This window comes from Corythoichthys intestinalis, chromosome 14 (assembly GCF_030265065.1).
Source record: "Corythoichthys intestinalis isolate RoL2023-P3 chromosome 14, ASM3026506v1, whole genome shotgun sequence".
In the NCBI taxonomy this organism is placed as follows: Eukaryota; Metazoa; Chordata; class Actinopteri; order Syngnathiformes; family Syngnathidae; genus Corythoichthys; species Corythoichthys intestinalis.
The window spans coordinates 38112567-38129720 of record NC_080408.1 but is presented as its reverse complement, the minus strand read 5'-3'; the positions used below and the strand labels follow the sequence as shown (position 1 = coordinate 38129720).

The 17154-nt window shown below is 38.7% G+C and overlaps 1 protein-coding gene and 1 long non-coding RNA gene across 3 annotated transcripts in view; one reads left to right on the top strand and one right to left on the bottom strand.

The window, feature by feature from the left end:
* The window catches only part of asic1c (acid-sensing (proton-gated) ion channel 1c), a 170083-nt gene that overhangs the window by 61448 nt on the left and 91481 nt on the right, over positions 1-17154 (top strand). The window lies entirely within an intron of this gene.
* LOC130929532 (uncharacterized) lies at positions 12026-13904 on the bottom strand. Its single transcript, XR_009066909.1, has 2 exons — positions 12884-13904; positions 12026-12767 (listed from the first exon to the last, which is right to left on the bottom strand). It is a non-coding gene; the product is annotated as an uncharacterized LOC130929532 (long non-coding RNA).

Genomic DNA, 17154 nt, shown 5'->3' with positions numbered 1-17154 from the left:
ATCAATGCATACTCCTTTCCCTTTAGTGTGTTTAGTCCTCAAATTATATTTTCAAATTGCATCTAATTTCACTGACAATGGAAGGGCCCACACTCCTCCTTCCTATGTGCAGAGTAATTCCTTAGGAATAAACCCCAGAAGAGACACAGCAAGGGTTGTGCACTACACAGCGTTAAATCAACAGCTTGCCCATTGACAAGTTTCTATAAATAGCCCACTGGGTTTATAACCCAGCCTTTTACACTGATGGCAGAATGGGAGAAATGTCATGACCGTGAATCTTTCCTACCATCCAATTATACCTTCTGTTAATCAACTGACAGCTTTGTTGTCGTTATATCGTTCCAGCCAAGTGTTTGCATTGTTTTTAAATTTTATTTTATGCATACCTTAAAGTAACAATAACTGACCAATGATTTAATTTGACTTTGTCTAATAAGACTAATAATGTCATTTTGATTACTTAGAGACATTGCCAGATCCAACTTAGCCATCTATAGACAAGTTTCCTGAGCGAAATATGAACGGCGCCATCTTGGACAATGTCTGCTCCGAACTTCCAGTTTAGACAGAACAACATGAATTACGGTTGAAGTAAGCAGTGTGTTGACAAAGTTAAAACTGCAAAATCAAACCAGAGGAACCCACGAAATCTCCAAAACTGGATTCAGCACGACAAAAATGAAGCTCAAGGACTTTCTGTGTTGTGCGTATATTCTTATCACTTCGTTTATCGTTCGTGGAAAAAATTATAACCACCTGCCAGCCTGAGTTGACGTGAGGTGCAGATTGATATGCCAGCCACTTGAGTGACCAAAATGAGGTGAAATTACAAATTATATTACCGAACGCAGAAGGGCTGACACGGATTTTGTTGTTACAAGGAAATACTACTAGGCAGGCCCGGAGTGACTAATCGGGAGCTTCTGGACGATTCCAGAAGGGCCGGCTGGCCAGATGGGCCGGTCCGGGTTTTATTTAAAAAAAAAAAAAAAAATTACACTGTTATCATTTTTTGTTTGGTATTTATTTATGACAGTGTCACTGAGTATAACTTACATTCTGTTACCGCTGTCCCCGTGGGCAGTCTTAAAAAAAAAAAAAAAAAAACTATTATTTTTTTCCCCAGACTCATCCTCACGTGTGCAGACGAAAAATACAGCATGCAGCTCCGCCCCCTAATTGTAGTCTGTATTGAGCCAAATTAGCTGCTATCTCGGTGCTCGGATGGATAAAAAGAGCAAGGGTGGCGCTGAAAATTAAGAATTAAAAAGAGAAAAGCACTCGTGAAAGAATCGGCAAAATGCGCGAAAATAGCTAATTTTTTTCATGCAACGACCTTGCGGCCTCAAACTACAGAGGATTACAACGAAAGTGGTAAGGCCGGATGGCGAATAAAATGCAACTTGCACCGTGTGATACGACAATATGTAATTGTGGAAACTTTGGCTTCTTGTAGCACCTCACAAGGGATATGTAGCAGCAAGCATTAGCCATAATGAACACACCACAGGTGCAGAGCTGGAAGGTAGGATTGCCATGTCGTTCAGCGAGTGAACATTAGAATGAATATATTCAATTACGTGGCGTTTTTAAAGTGGAAATGGAAAATGGATAATAGTATCATTAGAAGTTGTTACAATGTGCAATATGTATTCTTTATTTTTCATATTGTTATGTTGCTATGTTTGTTTTATCTGTAAACACTCATTTTGTTAATATTTGATGTTGCAGAAAAGGTCTTATTTATTCATTTATTTTAGGGCTGTCAAAATTAATGCGTTAACGGGCGGTAATTAATTTTTTTAATGAATCACGTTAAAATATTTGACGCAATTAACGCACATGCCCTGCTCAGACAGATTTAAATGACAGTACAATGACATGCCCACTTGTTAATTGTGTTTTATGGAGTTTTGCCGCCCTCCGCTGGCGCTTGGGTGCGACTGATTTTATAGGCTTCAGCACCCATGAGCATTGTGTAAGTAATTATTGACATCAACAATGGCGGGCTACTAGTTTATTTTTTGATTGAAAATTTTACAAATTTTAATAAAACGAAAACATTAAGAGGGGTTTTAATATAAAATTTCTATAACTTGTACTAACATTTATCTTTTAAGAACTACAAGTCTTTCTATCCATGGATCGCTTTAACAGAATGTTAATAATGTTAATGCCATCTTGTTGATTTATTGTTATAATAAACAAATACAGTCCTTATGTACCTTATGTTGAATGTATATATCCATCTTGTGTCTTATCTTTCCATACCAACAATAATTTACAGAAAACTATGGCATATTTTATAGATGGTTTGAATTGCGATTAATTACGATTAATTTTCAAGCTGTAATTAACTCGATCAAAAATTTTAATCGTTTGACAGGCCTAATTTATTTTCCAAATGTATCATTTAATATAGTTTTTTTTAAAATCCATTTTTAAATTTGTTCAAAATATGTTGTGTTGCACTTGTTAAAATAAAGCCACCTTGTTAAACAACCATTACCTGCACTGAATTGGAATACACAGAATTACAGTACACGGCTTTAGAGAACACTGAACTTAACACGTCTATGCATAATGACATAATTTTAAATGAGTGGGCCGGTCTGAGGCATGAAATTCCAGGGCCGAAAATGAGTTCCACTCCGGCCCTGCTACTAGGTATGTACATATAAACAAAAATAGTATGTCATCCTTTTTTATTGCAGGTATTGATCGCAATAAAACACGATTCCATTTCTTGTTTTATTTTAAACGATTGGTGAAAGAGCAAAACAGGTCAATAAATCACAATTTATAAAATTATTGGAAAAATAGCATACAAGAATGTGATATCAGACAGCAGAGTTTCGGAGCCTCGCCAAACTTTCACCCGACATTACGGCCTCCAGACGGGCTTTCTCCTGCTGTCCTCGGTTATTCCAGCTCCAATAGCGTATCTCAAAGTTGCTGCAATTAAAAAGCTCATAGTTGGATCTCGAGCTGACGGTCCGCCGCGAGGCGAGCCAACGCCTCCAGCCCCAGCCTCCCGGCCACCCCCGGGTAAAACGACGTAGTCTCGATATACTAGTACTAGTAAGTGTTGCTGTGAGGCACATCAACTTATCTTCCCTTGCCTAACAACTTTTAACACTTGCATCTACGCGTACTGTTTAGCAACAGGCTAGCAGCAGATAGCATGTGTTGCAGCCAGAGTAGTTGTAGTAAATAATATTAAAGATCATCATAATTTCAATCAACAATATCAAAGGAAAGAAGTCGTTTCATGCTTAAGATTTTAGCTTTAGTATTTTTTGAGCACCAGACACTTGCAAATGCAGGGATAGTGTCTTTGTGGTGACACGAGCTTGGTTCCACATCTGCCTTCATGAATATGTTGTCCTCCCCTGTCGTGATGATGGCAGATGGATGCGGTATTTCTAAATGGTCTTTTTTAAGGGATTTCGATGAGTAATGTTACTCCAGCTCCTCTGTTGTTTTGAATGGAGAAATTCTAAAACGGAAGTTGCTTGCAGACAGAAGGAAGTAAAGTGGAAGTACCTCGAAACTTGTCTATAACGTCAGTGGACCTACAGAGACATCTCAACTCTATGCTGTAAAAAGTAACATTGGGGAAAAAAAGCCACGTTGCTAAAGAAAAAAATGGAAAAAAAGCCAAGACTGACAAATTAATTGATTTTATGAATGAAATTGATTGATTGTTTTTTTTCAAATTGTGGACGATTTAACAAATAATTCAAAAATTTTTCCCCTCTTGTTGCGGCATGTTTCGCCTACATGAGACACACCATATACACCAAAACGAGACACTTTTTTTTGTCTTATCACTAAGAGAGTGCCAAAAAATCGATTAGATTAGATGCATTGTGATTCAACACTTGACGATTCGATTACGTTTCATAAATGTTCAAAAAGGATGATTTTCCTTAATAACTATATGACAGCCGCTCGTAACGGAACGAAATTCGAGACACGTCTGCCGCCCGGACACCGGACACACACACAACGTTATGATGGATGGTGTTGGTTACTGAGAGAGAGATTTACTCCTTTTCAAAAGATTGGAAAATAAATTTGTGTATGAGACAGGCAGAGACCCGGCAGTCGCGCTTCTGTGCACAAGTTATTTTTTAGAGCGAGAGGGGAAGAGAGATAGTTCGTTGCTCCTTGTCTTTCAGTTGTCCAGCAGTAGGTTCAAGTCGTGGTAATTGGAAAAAGTCCCTAGTGTTTTGCTAAGTCCCGTGTCTGTGTATCAGAGGTGAGTACACGAACCCTCTTGTACTGTTTAACCTTTATTTGTATTGTTTTTGAGATGTTAACAGTTAGTGCCAAGCGCTAAGCTAATTCGCTAACGTGTGGTTCATATGCAGAATGTTTAAAAGACTGGAAAGTAAATTTGTGTATGAGACAGGCAGGGACCCGGCGGTCGCGCTTCTGTGGACAAGTTATTTTTTAGCGTGAAAGGGGAAGAGAGATAGTTCGTTGCCCCTTGCCTTTCAGTTGTCAGGCAGTGGTTTTAAGTCATGTCAATTGAAAAATGTCCCGAGTGTGTTGCTAAGACCCGTGTGCGTCTAAAAGAGGTGAGTACACGTACCCTCTTGTACTGTTTAACCTTTATTTGTCTTGTTTTTGAGATGTTAACAGTTAGCGCCAAGCGTTAAGCTAATTTGCTAACGTGTATTTCATATGCAGAACGTATAAAACCATGATGAAGTACAGCGGTAACACTACTAACATGCAAAATAGTACAGAAATCTGTGAAAACAAAGTATGATGGTTAAAGGAAAGACACTTTGTTTCCAGAACATTCATTCCCCCTGTGTACATTTTATCGTACTGCTGAGAGAAATAAGTAGTGCCTTTAGAAAAATGGTTAATTGCACTTTCTTGTTAGGAAAAAAAAAAAAAAAAATCTGTTTAATGGCAGCTTTTTGTTGTATGGGCATGTTTCCATGGTTCCTGTTGAATCATTAGGGTATTTTAAATAAATAATGGACATACATTTGTTTGGCTACTTTATTAATTGGTAATGTACGGTGCATCGATAATCAGGATAACTGTGATCATCGTCAATACGGTGATCATCATTCAAGAATGGAATCGTAGCACCCTGAATCGTAATCGAATGCAATGATGTCTGCAAGAATAAAAACTGCACGAATACGCGTCTGTAAAATGTGGAAGAATGAAGACGAACGAATGTGTCAGGAGTATCTAATCTAATGCTTCTGTTAAGAATTTAGCAAAGTGTAGGTGGCAAAATGGAAATCTGGCAACAAAATGCTCAAGGAATAATTTTGAGAATAAGTTTGCTTCTGTTTCTTCGTATTGTTATTACTCTTTATTTGGGTGCTGACAGCACATATGTGGGGAGAGGAGGAGGAGAGTTGAGAGATTTTTCTGTAATCAAGACAAACTTTTGCACTTTAATTCCAGGATGGATATTTTTTTTTTTTTTTTTTTTTTTTTTTTGGGGGGGGGGGGGGGGGATTCCTTAATAATTATTGTCTCCTTTAAAAAGTATGGAGGATTAGATTTTATTGGTGTGGGGGGGGGGGGGGGGGTTGTGATTTTTTTGGGGGGGTGTGGGGTGTATCGCCCATACCTACTATAAATTCGTTGTTGTTTCTCTCTGTCAGGGAAGGACATTTTGTTACATGTCCATCTTGATTTTGCATGTAAAAGAACACTCTCAATGTAAGCAGGTGTCTTGTGACACAAAATCAATATTGACATGTGATGGGTTGAGTTTTGCCTCTGGCAATTTTATTTTTGTTTTCTAACTTGATGGGGGTGGTAAAGTATACTGAATGAGACTCCTCGAAGCCCATTCTGTGGACCAAACAATCTTTGATCAAACCACAAGCACCATCAGGAAAAACATTGTCCTTTAACCACCACTTTACCATAGAAAGGAGCACTTTGGGGTCTGAGCATTTGAGCCTCACCTGAATTAAGTTATACGTATAGTGCATAAACATTATCAAACATACTGAAGACAGTGTCTGTGTGTAGGGGTGTGTCATTTTAGGCACCCGATGATTCGATTCGATAATGACTCAGGGTGCTACGATTCGATTATTGAACAATGATCACTGTATTGACGATGATCACGGTTATCATGATCATTGATGTATTGTACATTACTAATGAATAAAGTAGCTAAACAAATTTATGTCCATTATTTATTTAAACTCTCCTAATTAGGGCTGTCAAAATTATCGCGTTAATGGGCGGTAATTAATTTTTTAAATTAATCACGTTAAAATATTTGACACAATTAACGCACATGCCCCGCTCAAACAGATTTAAATGACAGCAGTGTAATGTCCGCTTGTTACTTGTTTTTTGGTGTTTGGTGTCCTCTGCTCGTGCTTGGGTCCAAATGATTATATGGGTTTGGGGAGTGAGCATGGTGTAATTATTGACATCAACAATGGCGGTCTACTAGTTTATTTTTTGATTGAAAATTTTACAAATTTTAATAAAACGAAAACATTAAGAGTGTTATGATCGTGGGCTGAGAACCCTCAAAACAGGCACGAGAGATCACGAGGATCTGAGTTCAAACAGTTTATTGTTCACAGGGCTGTGGAGTCTGTGGCGTGAAGATTCCGGGCAAAGGTACCAATAACGAGAGGCGTAGGCAAGATCCTGGAACAAAGCAAATAAGTTGATGATCAGTTGAGTCCACACAGAAATATTCAAAACGCGAGAGGGCACTAACAGTGAACTGAAAGAGACGATCTAGCGATGTGGTGGAGCTCTGGCTGGCTTATGTAGGCTGTTGATGATGATTGCAGGCAGCTGCCGTTGCTCCACCCGTCAGGTGCTGATTCTAATTGAACGACAGACACTTGCCTGGCCCTGGGCCTGACAAAGAGGGGTTTTAATATAAAATTTCTATAACTTGTACTAACATTTATCTTTTAAGAACTACAAGTCTTTCTATCCATGGATCGCTTTAAGAGAATGTTAATAATGTTAATGCCATCTTGTTGATTTATTGTTATAATAACAAATACAGCACTTATGTACCGTATGTACCGTCTTGTGTCTTATCTTTTCATTCCAACAATAATTTACAGAAAAATGTGGCATATTTTATAGATGGTTTGAATTGCGATTAATTACGATAACAGTAATTTTTAAGCTGTAATTAACTCGATTAAAAATTTTAATCGTTTGACAGCCCTAATCCTAATGATTCAATAGGAACGATCGAACCCTGCCCATACAACAAAAAGCTGCCCTTAAAACTGCTATTTTTTATTTTATTTTCATTTTTTAAAGAAAATGCAAAAACGTTAACCATTGTAAAGGCAGTACTTATTTCTCAACATGCCCATACAACACACAGCTGACCTTGAGATACTCGTTTTCACAAGAAGGTGCAAAAACATTAGCTGTTTCAAAGGCAGTACTTATTTCTCTCAACAATACAATAAAATGTACACTGGAGGAATGAATTACACATTTTCTAGAAACAAACAGTGTCTTTAGAAATAAGACTTCATATATTTAACCAATGTGGTTTGTTTTTACAGATTTCTGTTCATTTTGCATGTTTGTAGTGTTACCGCTGTACTTAATCCTGGTTTTAAACGTTCTGCATCCGGAGTAACTTATGTACACCACCAAACAACACACAACATGACATGGAAATACATCAATCAGCATAGCGCAATCTGCAATCAGCTTGGCGCTAACTAGTAACATCTCAAAAACAACAACAATAAATGCTAAACAGTACAAGAGGGTTCATGTACTCACCTCTGATACACGGACACGGGACTTAACAAAACACCAGAGACTTTTTCCAATTAACACGACTTAAACCTACTGCTGGACAACTGAAAGACAAGGGGCAACGAACTATCTCTCTTCCCCTTTCACGCTAAAAAATAACTTGTCCACAGAAGCGCGACTGCCGGGTCCTGCCTGTCTCATACACAAATTTATTTTCCAGTCTTTTGAACGTTCTGTATTTGAACCACACGTTAGCGAATTAGCTTAGCGCTTGGCACTAACTGTTAACATCTCTGTTAACATCTCAAAAACAACACAAATAAAGGTTAAACAGTACAAGAGGGTTCGTGAACTCACATCTGATACACAGACACGGGACTTAGCAAAACACTAGGGACTTTTTCCAATTACCACGACTTGAACCTACTGTTAGACAACTGAAAGACAAGGAGCAACGAACTATCTCTCTTCCCCTCTCGCTCTAAAAAATAACTTGTGCACAGAAGCGCGACCGCCGGGTCCCTGCCTGTCTTATACACAAATTTATTTTCCTGTCTTTTGAAAAGGAGTAAATCTCCCGCTCAGTAACCGGCAGCATCCATCATAACGTTTTGCGTGCGCCCGTTAAAGGTGTCGGGGGGGGGGGGGGGGGGCAGATGTGTCTTGAATTTCATTCTGCTACGAGTGGCTGTCATTAAGGTATTAGGGAAAATCATCATTTTTGAACATTTATGAATCGGAATCAAATCGTCACGTGTCGAATCGCGATGCATCTAATAATCGATTTTTTGGCACTCCCTTATCTGTGTGCTAGTTATAATTGACTCATTGGCTTCCACTGACGGCGATAGACGGACCTCTACTAGTGACAAAATATTTTAAATTCACAGCAGAAACATGAAAAGGGCAACATTATTAGACTCCTATCATCAATGGAAGAGTTAATGAGAGCAGGTTTAGGCAATTTAATGTCTTCCACATAGCTTACTGTTTTTTGTGTGTATCAATGTAAATGGCATACTGCATCCATACATGCGGGTACAGAGACCTCCATATTAAAGGATGTGTGGGCGGAAGACGTGACAGGAAAACAACATAATGCTTCACTTATTTTGCATCGGTGTTGTTCCAAAGCTACACAATTATTTGTATAATTATATGGTCAAGACTAACCTTGTGCGGTTTATAATAGTCTAATGGCCTTGATAGCCTCTTCTAAACTAAGTAAAATTGCAGTATAAGAAAAAAAATGGAAATAAAGCAAGATATATGGATACCTCCAATTAAAAGATGTCCGGGAGGTAAAGGTGACTTCACTTAATTTGCATCAATGTTGTTCAAAAGCTACACAATTATTTTTAGAATTGTATGGTCAAGACTAACCTTGTGGGTTTTATAATAGTGTAATGGCCTTGTTAACCTCTTCTAAACTGAGAAAAATTGCAGTATAAGAAAAAAAATGGAAATACTGTAAGACGAACTGAGACCCCCAAATTAAAAGATATCCGGGAGGAAGAGGTGGCTGATAAACAATACAGTGGGGCAAACAAGTATATAGTCATCCACTAATTGTACAAGTTCTCCCACTTGAAAATATTAGAGGCCTGTAATTGTCATCATGGGTAAGCCTCAACCATGAGAGACAGAATGTGGAAAAAAAAAAAACAGAAAATCACATTGTTTGATTTTTAAAGAATGTTTTTGCAAATCATGGTGGAAAATAAGTATTTGGTCAATACCAAAAGTTCATCTCAATACCTTGTTATGAAGCCACTCCTTTGTTGCCCTGGCTGTGTGTTTGGGATCATTGCCATGCTGAAAGACCCAGCCACATCTCTCTCTCTTCAATGCCCTTGCTGATGGAAGGAGATTTTCACTCAAAATCTCTCGATACATGGCCCCATTCATTCTTTCCTTTACACAGCTCAGTCGTCCTGGCCCCTTTGCAGAAAAACAGCCCCAAAGCATGATGTTTCCACCCCCATGATTCACAGTGGGTATGGTGTTCTTCGGATGCAATTCAGTATTATTTCTCCTCCAAACACGAGAACCTGTGTTTCTACCAAAAGGTTCAATTTTGGTTTCATCTGACCATAACACATTCTCCCAGTCCTTTTCTGGATCATCCAAATGCTCTCTAGCGAACCGCTGACGGGCCTGGACGTGTACTGGCTTCAGCAGGGGGACACGTCTGGCAGTGCAGGATTTGAGTCCCTGGCGGTGCATTGTGCTACTGATAGTAGCCTTTGTTACTGTGGTCCCAGCTCTCTGTAGGTCATTCACTAGGTCCCCCCGTGTGGTTCTGGGATTTTTGCTCACCATTCTTGTTATCATTTTGACGCCACGGGGTGAGATCTTGCATGGAGCTCCAGAACGAGGGAGTTTATCAGTGGTCTTGTAGGTCTTCCATGTTCTAATAATTGCTCCCACAGTTGATTTCTTTAAACCAGTGGTGTCCAAACTATTCCACATAGGGCCGCAGTGGGTGCTGGATTTCATTCCTACAAAACAAGATGACATCTTTTCACCAATATGGTGTCTCACAAGTGTAATCAGTTGATTGCAGTCAGTTGCTGCTTGTTTTAGCACAAACTTCATTGGTTAAACCAGGGGTGGGCAAACCGGCCCTCGAGGGCCACAGTGGGTCCTGGTCTTTGTTCCAACTGATTCAGCACAGACAGTTTAACCAATGAGGTTTCAGTGGAAACAAGAAGCACCTGACTGCAATCAACTGATTGCACTTGTAAGAAACCAGATTGGTGAAAGGCTGTTCTCATGATGGGTATGAACAAAAACCCGCACCCACTGCGGCCCTTTGTGGAATAGTTTGCCCACTCCTGGGTTAAACTGTCTGTGCTCGATTGGTAGAAACAAAAACCAGGACCCACAGCGGCCCTTGCGGACAGGTTTGGACACCCATGCTTTACACCAAGCGAAGAGTGAAGAGTTACAGAAAACGTTTGGCTTCCGTTATTGCCAACAAAGGGTACATAGGAAAGTATTGAGATGAACTTTTGGTATTGACCAAATATTTATTTTGCACCATGATTTGCAAATAAATTCTTTAAAAATCAAACAATGTGATTTTCTGTTTTCCCCCCCACACATTCTGTCTCTCATGGTTGAGGTTTAACCTTGTTGACAATTACTGGCCTTTCTAATCTTTTCAAGTAGGAGAACTTTCACAATTGGTGGTTGACTAAATACTTATTCGCCCCACTGTATATAGTGCTTCACACAATCTGCATCACTGATTGTTCTAAAGCTACTCAATTTTTTGTAGAATGGTATTGTCAAGATAAGACATTTTAAAATAGTGCAATGGCCTTTATTGCCTCTTCTAAACATGTAGCATTTTAAAGAAAAAAATGGATGTCAGGCTTAAGATTTTTGTTGTTGTTTTGCAAAGAATGTGTACAATTTAGCTCATAATCTTGTACCTGAGTTTTATTTTTATTTAAACCCACCCTGCATGTGTGGTTGGTGGTTGGATACAGTTTGCAGGCAGCAGCTAAGTGCTTTCACACCAGCAGCAAATAGTCAGCTTTAATTATATTCTTCATGGGTCTTGTTTACTTGATCAGGTGTGAACACGGGATTAAGACACATACACAGATGAAATCAACCGGGTTGAGGCCATTTTATTTGTCAGGCAGTGTTGATATGATTTAAAAAGGATTATGGCTGGTGTTTATCATCAAAGTAAAACAACCTTAACCAACATATTTGATGGCTCATAATCTTACTGTCATGAGGTGTATTAGCTAAAAACCTACGATGAGGTTTGAAGATGTGTCTCAAACTCAACATGAACTGAAGCTATGTTTAAAGCACAGAAAAAATATACAACAACACAGTATGCGTATATATAATATATATTGTTCGGCTCTGTGACCCCCAATTTGGCCAAATTCCAAGCATGTGTGATACATCATAGGAAAGCTTAAAATCTCTATTTTCGGGGGAAAGAGAAAATTCTGAACAGGAGGGCATTTTTTGACACCTTAAAAGTGGGTCAGATCAGGTGAGTTAAAAATAGACATTTTTGAGACATTTGAAATTTTCTTTAACCCCTTAATGCCTAAATTTTTTTCCAATAATAAAAAAAATAATTGGGGTGTGTTTTTACTTTCAAATAGATGCTAAATTAAATTGAAAGTGTTAATTTGAATATAGCCCATAAAATAGTCATACATTTAGGTATGATGCCGATTAGCGACAACAGGCAATAAAGGAAAACAAATGGCAAAAAAGGCACATACCCATCTCAGGTCTGAACACACTTTTATCGCAACATCTTTTTTCACTGCTTGTGAAATTCTGAAAAACAATTATTGTTTTTGTTTAAACACAGATGTACATCACATTTTTAATCAGACTAGAAGACATATGATGTAGATAAATAAATAAAAGATGATTTTTATCATAACAGACAGGGCACTGGCAAATGTGCTGGCAACAATCACCCCTCTATTGTCAAACCATTTGACTGCTCTTATGCAGACATTGTCCACAAGAGCCTCTTGCTCTTCAAATGTCCCTCTTCGCTTCTTCTTCATCTATGAGTCTGCACTGAAACAGCACCCACGCAGGCGATTGTGCTGCACGGTCCCAAGTGCAGGTATGCCCTTTTTTGCAAGAGCAACAAACAGATCTACAGATGAGAACCAGTTATCAAAGAACAGCAGGATGAATGACTTGTGCAAGCTTGAGCACAATGTTACCACTGGCTCCTATGTCTGGTTGGCCTGGTACCGGATCTATTTTCCCTGTGAATATGTCAAATGAGTGCACCAGACCTCTTGTGTCGCACAGTACAAAAATCTTGTATCCCAATTTGTATGGCTTTTTTTTGGATATATTGCTTTAGGCTCGATCTGCCCTTGATGTAGCTCTTGAAGGTCTTGCAGGTGCAGCACTGGTGGTTGGAGGTGGATGAGGCGGATCATCATCATCTTCCTCACTGCTGCTAATGTCCACTGTAGAGTCATTGCTGCTGCTTTCATCACCTGGTGCAGAAAATAATAAATCACTTTAGGAAACACCAAACATTTTTATCTTTTCAGTGTGTTCACGTAGTTACATCCATAGATGTCAAACAAGCTCAAACTTGACACAAACTCACCTTCACTTGCTTTATTAGGATTGTACTCCTCATTGCTGCCCTCACTCTCACTGAGAGCACTCTCAACAGGAGGTGGTTTGGCACGGTGTGCTAGCTTTGCGTAAAAAGCTGCTGCATTCATTTGTATTTCTGCAGAAAAATAAGGTAAAGAAATTACTGTTATAATTTCAAAACAAAATGTGTTGAAAACCATCAACATACATACATTTGCTTCTGTTTGGTAGTTATCAGCTCATGCTGTGTTCATTTTTCATTATATAGAAATAAGAAAAATAAATCAATAGCAATGACATTGTTTATGCAACACGTTATGTTTATTATGTCTACAGATGACAACAAGTGTGGCAATGTCTGAATAAAACGTGTCTAAAAGTGGAACGACATGGAGGCACCCGTGTGCACCGTTGCATATAAAGGATGCGTTCATTTATTTGTTCTACAGAAAAATAGTAACCACAAATGCCCTTTTTTATGCAACACATTACTTTTGTAATGTTTACAGATGATAACGAGAGTGATAGTTTATAGATAAAACGCGTGCGAGTGTTGCAAACCTTCGACAAACAACGCATTTACGTTTGCGGGGTGGCGGGGGAGGGGGGAGGTGCTTTTCCGATGATGCCGGCTGTAGCGATAGCGCTACAAACCAAAATCGTCATAGAGCTTCAAAAATACTCATCATAGAAACTCTATCTCATCGTGTTAGCAACACAAGTACACAATAAGACGGTACATATTTTTTTATTTTAGCTGACTTACCTTGAATTGAATGAATTAGTCAAGTTGGTGCGCAGGACTTCAACGTGGCTTTCATCTTGAATATCACGGTCCGGAAAAGGAAGCGGTGTTGTCTCTGGTCGGACACGACTGAAACTAATGCTTGAAAAAGGTTCCTAGGCATGTGTTTGACATTAATGTACCGGCAGTGAACAAAGGCAGACGATATTTTGGCCGCTTTCAAAGCGGGAACGGTATGATGCCGAATCGCGACATTCGGCGTTAAGGGGTTAAGTTTCTCATTCAAATAAGGTTTTGGACACCCAGTCTGGTACATAATAAATAACGAACACTTCACGATGATCCCCTTTGCATACTCAAGTGTTTGATAATCAATATGTATGCCCTAAGACATGTGGGTGGATGTATTGTACAATAATAAAGGAAATTGGTGTGTGAGTAAATGTAAATTTAATTTAGCCCCGTGTTTTATTTTGTAAATAAACATGGCTAAACGGGTTAGCTGCATAGTTAGTGATAACTTTACTGCATACCGTTTTTGATTTGGCTTGATTTTAATCTGTGCAAAGAAAAAACATGTCCAGGGGAATTTTAGGAGCTGAATTTCAAAACCATCATATTCTAATTTTTGCAGCGTGCTTTTAAAGTATTTTTTCAATTATGGTTAAAGAATGTGAATACGAGATACTGAGATTAAAAGGCTCCATGTGCATAAAGGGAACATATACTGTACATGTTAGTACATAACAGTATTTATTGTATTTAGCCTTGAAGCCTAGGACCTAGGCTTTATGATTTAAGCATCTAATGAATCTAATACATCGATATCATCCCATAAATAGCAATCCAAAGATAATGGACAGCATGTCAGTCAGTTAGCCTGCTGTGTTCATGAATAGCAATCCAAAGATAATGGACAGCATGCTAGTCAGTTAGCCTGCTGTGTCCATAATTCTCGCGCTAGCGTTCGGCTGCACTGTATGTCTTTTTGTGGCTTTCCAGTAACTCGATGTGAGAGCATAATTAAAGACACCATGATTTTAACTAGATATTATCACGTATTAACCTTGTTTCGATCCAAAAACTCCATGTAGCATGTCTCACAGAGTGTCAAGACACAGCTGTGAATGGCCACAGTCGGACTCTGTGGGGATTTTATAGGTGAAACACGATAATATAAAAAGGGTCGCAATGCAGAATTCACAGACAACAAGGAATGGTCGAGATTTTCTTTTTCAAATATTTACCATTTAAAAGGTTTTTTTGTTTTGTTTTTTTTAACTTTTCTTTGTTTGGATCGATTATTTATCATCTAAAATATCAGGGAAAATGCGACAGTAGCAAAAAAAATACAATTAAGTGATGGTTATGAGGTAGATATCCTTGGCCTATTTACACTTTTTTCATTGTGATGTAATGTGTTTAAAATTATGTGAGTGAATAATTTGTCATTTTTTAAAAAAACTAAATGTTAGACATTAATGATTCTAAGCTAAAAATGATAGACATTTCAAATAATAAATATAATAACCTACCTTCTTTTTATGGCTAGGTTGAAACAAAAGCAGTTGCGCAGTGTCTGTAAACGGGGGTCTCCAGGGTAAAACGGACAATTTAGAAATATTCCGGGGGCATAATGCGCCATGAAACTGCTATGGCAACATATAGTCAGTCCTATTGTTCTATCAACGACAGCAATTCTTTTAGCTTAAAATACAGCAGTTTATTTTAAAGAGGGGTGCAAGAGCAGACACTGCCTTTTCAGCCTTGTCTATGCCTCTTTTATATAAATATATATAAATTGAATATAAGCTTAATGTTAATGTATCTGGTTAGCATGTAGACAAATGCACTTTAGGTCTATAGTCACAAAGGACATTCAATAAGAGAAAGTACAAGCACAAATACACTTGGCTCTACTATAGCCTGGGGGTGTATTGGTTCATTTGTTAGACTTGTCCTTTGGAGTCTTGGTTTGAGACCTACCCCACAAAAATGTAGACACGGAAACTGTTGCTGGAGGGATGCTAGAAGACAATAACACATTTTAAGGGAAAAAAACAAATTCTGTAATCTAATTGAAACTGACTTAAAAAAGGTCTTTTGCAAAGTATGCTGGGGTCTCGAATAACGATACTCACTTTTGTGTAGGTTCAATTCAACAAAACTGTCGTAACTGTATTGCTTAGAGTACATTTCTCTTTGAAGCAGCTTAGAGAGTCTGGGAAAGCTCCCTGGTTGGTGGATGAAGATGGGCTCTGTTGTGCTGCATCCATTTTGCTTCCCCGCCCCTCTGCAGCGACAGGCAGGAGCCTTTCCCCGCTAATGATCCCCAGCAAATTAAAAAGCTGCAGCCCCGAAGCTAAAGTCATCCCCCTCATCAATCAGAATGTGGCTATCATTGCGCTGGTTGATATTGAAATTGACCTCCTCCGGTCTTTTCTAACACCCTGCGGGTACACACCTGCAACATTGCATAATAAATGTGAGTACTAAGAGATCTCAAGACTAATTGATCACTCAAACGAACATCAGTTCAATATGTTCTGACTCATTGAGCGTGTGGTTTGAGTCTGTAAACTGAACTGACTGCCCTAAGAACACTAGCAATTTAAAGCGATAGCACGAACACACTTCACCAAGACAGCCAGTGTTCAAAGATGAGGAGTGATTGCTTCACCAGGCAAAATTATGGTTCCTAAATTATAGGCTTTTTCACAAAAGCGCTAGACATTACATGGCAGTGGGAGTTTGTGGCAGCCACTAGAGCATTTATCACAGTGAGCAGACTTGTTCCTCCTCTGTATGCTATCAGTCATAGAGGCTTGGGATGGAAAGCAAGAGGTGGGAAGCCAAGTCCTCTTCAATTGTCATGTGCCAGTGGCTCGCACACTCTGTCATCTCCCAGCTGACTGAATTGAAATTAACTTTAAATTCATGTGTCAGAAATGTTTGACCGACCATCCGCGACCGCTACTCCGCGGCAGCTTCCAAGCAATGATTGGCAGAAGCAACTCAATCTGCAAAGACTTGGCCTCAGGGAACAAAAGGCGGCAGATACGTGACCTGTTACAGGAAATAAAAAAACTGGAACTTCACTTTTGCTGTGAAACTGGTCACTGAATCTACAACAGTGTGTTTATCTCACCCAAGTCTGTACTCTCAGTCTGTACTCTTTTTGATTAACTCATGATTTCAAAAAATATTACAAAAAATTTGAAGACATTTTACTCTAAAATCTTTAATAATACCTTGTCTAGACTAGATAGTCTTTGACAATAACTAATCTTGTCAGACCACAGCTCTATAAACACCTTTACATTTTCTTTATTATGTCACCCATGAGGGTACCAGTTTTGGCAACAAGCAAACTTAGAAAGTATGGAGGACCAAATGGGACAGAATGAAATATATACATCTATAAATAAATACTTAAATGTGTAATTAATTAAAATGGGAATTGAAAAAAAAAAAAAACTACCATTAAAGCAACACTCGGTAGGTTTCAGTTTTGTTCAATTTTAGCGATGCCA